This window comes from Mus pahari, chromosome 18, assembly GCF_900095145.1.
Source record: "Mus pahari chromosome 18, PAHARI_EIJ_v1.1, whole genome shotgun sequence".
Classification (NCBI taxonomy): domain Eukaryota; kingdom Metazoa; phylum Chordata; class Mammalia; order Rodentia; family Muridae; genus Mus; species Mus pahari.
The window spans coordinates 24,286,278-24,290,643 of NC_034607.1; the positions used below are offsets into that span (position 1 = coordinate 24,286,278).

A 4,366-nucleotide genomic window follows, 5' to 3' on the forward strand; every position below is an offset into this window, starting at 1 on the left:
TTGAGAAAATGCCTTACAGCTGGATCTCATGGAGGCATTTCCCCAACTAAAGCTCCTTTCTCTGTGATAACTCCAGCCTGTGTCAAGTTGACACAAAATTAGCCAGTACACTGCTTCACAAAATTCCAAAATCCACATTTCACCAACCAAAAGCATGTTCAGGCCTATCACAGCAATACCCCCAGTCGCTGGTACCAACTTCTGTCTTAGGGTTTTATTATTGTGAAGAGACACCATGACCGAAGCAACTCTTACAAAGGAAAACATTTAATTGCTTAGAGTTTCAGAGGTTCAGTCCATTAATACCATGGCGGGAAACATGGCAGCATGCAGGTAGACATGGGTCTGGAGCAGGAGCTGAGAGTTCTGTATCTTGATCCAAAGGCAGCAGAAGGAGACTCACTTTTACACTGGGCGGAGCTTGAGTTTAAGAGTCTCAAAGCCCACCCCCACAGGGGCACTCTTCCTCTAACAAGTCTACATTTCCTAATAGTGCTACTCCTTGTGGGCCAAGCATTCAAACACACGAGTCTACGGGGGGATAACCTATTCAAACCACTTCAATGATGATGGTGAAGATAATGGTGATGATGATGGTGGTGATGGTGGTGCTGATGGTGCCGATGGTGGTAGTGGTGATGATGATAAAAGGCATGAAAATAGGAAGGCTAACTGAGGAGAGAGGATTGGGCAGGCATAAAACATGTTTTCTGAGTCTGGTAACAAAGTAGAATGTGTCTAAACCTGGTGGTAGCAGTCATAGGAGAGTGAGGCCTAAAATTTACACATGAATAGAATCAAGGAGGCAGCTTAATTCTTGGTTGCTGCTGTTAAACTGATAAATCTTTCACTAGTCTAGTTTTCAAACCCATCACAGACCTGAGGATGAATTTCACCTGAAGAAGCAGGAAATGCATACCAAGCAGCTCTCGAATCTATAGAAATGGCAGTCCTTTTCAGGACTCCGCAGACACTGCACTCACGTGCACAAACCCACACGCAAGCATACACTCCCATACATGGAATTTAAAAAAAAAAATTGTTTTGAGACAGGGTTTCTCTGTGTAGCCCTCACTACCTGGACAGTCACCCAAAGTTCCTCTGTGGTTGGTGGAGCATCCATCTTTAGCTGCCAGGCCAGGAAGATTTGGCACTTTCCTGTAAAGTAGTTTTGGGGGACTGTCATAACTTGTCTAGGCAAAGCGGGACCATCAGCTTTCTGGCGTCCTGTTTGTCCACAGTTGAGAGAGCATGCTGTCAGCAGTCAAGGAAAAGGACAGTTTCTGCCCGATGGCCCGCCTTGCCACATTTGAAGCAAGCTCCAAGTGGAGGTTCTTCTGCGCCCATCTTCTTTGGAAGAGACTGGGGGTGTTGACAGGAGCTGATGTGTCTCTTTATCATGAAAAGCTTTTTAAAAAATTAAAGCATCTGAAATGTGGTATTCTGCAGATCTCTGAAGTGTTTGAGCGTCTCCTCTTTATGTAAAGTATATCTAAAATAGACAAAATTTGCTTGTTTCTAGTTACTTTGAAAATGTATACAGGAGGCTAAATAAGGCTTATTCTTGTAATCAATTGCATCAGTCTTTCTTAGCATGACTACAAGTATAGTTCTGAACACATTAAAAAGTTTGACTATTTATAAGTGATTGACTACCAACTTGCAATTCTAATTAACAGTATACAATAATTTAGTAGCTTTTAAAAGACTGGGACTTTATGTTCCATTCCTGTTAGGTTTGAGCCTTTAAAAAATTATGATTTTGAATTGAAGTTCTTTTAGTATTAAAACAATTTTTTTTTTTAAAGATTTATTTATTTACTATATGTAAGTACACTGTAGCTGTCTTCAGACACTCCAGAAGAGGGCATCAGATCTTGTTATGGATGGTTGTGAGCCACCATGTGGTTGCTGGGATTTGAACTCTGGACCTTTGGAAGAGCAGTCGGGTGCTCTTACTCACTGAGCCATCTCACCAGCCCCAAAACAAAATTTTTAATCATAGTTAAAGTCCATAGAGAGACTGGCAAATCTTAAAAGACAAAGAGGCTAGAAAATTATACTGTCAACCTCATTAGACCTTAGTAATTTAAAATCTTGATTAAAGACCTAGAATCTAGACAAATATTTCTATGAACCTGACTAGACCTTAGCAATTTAAGATGTTGATTATCAAAAATACCTTATTTATCAACCCTGTGTTGTTACTTATCTACATTTTCTCGCAGCTTGGTGTTGAACAATTAGCAAAGACATAAGTAGCTAGACATACATCTTAGCTTTTGTTAATCTCAATAGATCTTCATAACCTTAAAATTTCATCATCATATAGAGTGTATTTTAAGCCAGAGTTGAATCACATTCAATATGTTATGGCAAATATAATCTTAAATTTATATCATCACATAAAATTCCACACCAATCTACAATATTTCACTTGTTGCTTTCTTATTCTAAAAGCAGATACAATAATAAACAGTTTATTAGGACTAAGAAGTTGTACAAGCTTTTACCATGTGGTCATCTTAAGATGGTAAAGTCACATGGCAGGTTGCTAGCCATGTGGTCACTGATCCTTGTGAGGTCACCAGCCAAGATGATGGAGAGCTACATAGTTGCCATTTAAAAATGTTTGTTTTCCTAGTGACTATCTATCTATCTTTAAATGACAGTTACATCCAAGTTACATGCACATATACATATAGAGTTAAATCCAACATAGAGCATTGAATTTGAGTTACATACACACATACATACATACAAATGCCCCAAACAAGAGCTGGATCACACATATATGCTCACATATAGATTTTTAATTATAAGCCTTTTGTTACAAGTTTAAAACCAAATTTTGTTGCGGCTTATATAGATTTTAAACTTACAAATCCTTAGATAAGAGTTTACAGCATAATCTTTTTTTTTTTTTAAGATTTATTTATTTTATGTATGAGTACACTGTTGCTGTCTTCAGACACACCAGAAGAGAGGGCGTTGGGTTCCATTACAGATGGTTGTGAACCACCATGTGTTTGCTGGGAATTGAACTCAGGACCTCTTTGGAAGAGCAGTCAGTGCTCCTAATTGCTGAACCATCTTTCCAGCCCCTACGGCATAATCTTAAGATATTTTTTTTTCTTTTTCTTTTTCTTTTTCTTTTAGAGAGCAGAGGGAAAAGAAATCAGAGATAAAAGTATTTTTTATCATAGGGAAGTAGAAATAAGAGCATAGAACACAGCCAGTTTAGCTATAAGATATTTGGGAACCATTTGTCCATGGCAGTGAGAATTTGGAAATCAAATGCACCAAATTCTGGCCATTGAATGAGACCAACTTGTAGTAAAATCTGAGTTCACAAAGTAAGTAAGATAGGGAGAGCTTTTACATTAGTACAGGCTGGCTGCAGAAAGCTAATGGTCCAGTCTATGTGGGTAGGCTGTAGGAGTCAAAGCCACTTAGATGACACGGGGGGCTGGAGAACTGGACTCTAGAATTTGGCATTAGATTTGCAGACAAATGACCAGTACATACTTGTGGGGTCCGCAGATGCTGCAGCAGGAACAGGTGTGTGTTGAGAGTGCTATAGTTTCTGCTCCTAACTGGCTTCACTCTGACTTGTTGCAAACTTTCAGGCAAGACATTTATGCAGTGTGTGTGTGTGTGTGTGTGTGTGTGTGTGTGTGTGTGTGTGTGTGTGTGTAGACCAGACCCAAAAAAACAAAACAAAACAAAACAAAAAACCAGGGCATAAAGTGAGGAAAAAGAAAGGAATAAAGAAAGGAGAACTTCGGGAAGGAATATGGCGTCCGCTACTCGTGCTATCCAAAAGCTGCGGAACTGGGCGTCTGGGCAAGACCTGCAGGCGAAGCTACAGCTGCGCTACCAGGAGATTGCCAAGCGGACCCAGCCACCTCCGAAACTCCCNNTGGGTCCCAGTCACAAGCTGTCCAATAATTATTACTGTACTCNTGATGGCCGCCGGGAAGTTGTGCCTCCCTCAATCATCATGTCCTCACAAAAGGCCCTGATGTCAGGCAAGACANCTGAGAGTTCTGCTATGACAGCCACTGAGAAGAAGGCAGTGACACCTGCTCCTCCCTTGAAGAGGTGAGAGCTGTCCAAGGACCAGTCATACCTGTGACCCTGCTCTACCTTTCTATATGTCTCCAGGGCTACATGACTGCTTTTCCTCCTTGGATTCCCTTGGGGAGAGTGTGACCTAATTTATAACAAATACATAGAGTTCCACATTATTTCCAAAAAAAAAAAAAAAAGAAAGGAGAACTTCTTCGTGTTCTCCCTGATCGGTTGGGCTGTATTCTGAGGCCAGATTCAATAAGTTTAGTAACTAGATGTAGAGTTCAGAGAT

At 40.3% G+C, this 4,366-nt stretch overlaps 1 pseudogene; it reads left to right on the forward strand.

Moving 5' to 3' along the window:
• Nucleotides 1-3,793: 3,793 nt before the first annotated feature.
• On the forward strand, nt 3,794-4,136 carry LOC110336149 (annotated as a pseudogene).
• The last annotated feature ends 230 nt before the right edge of the window (nt 4,137-4,366 follow it).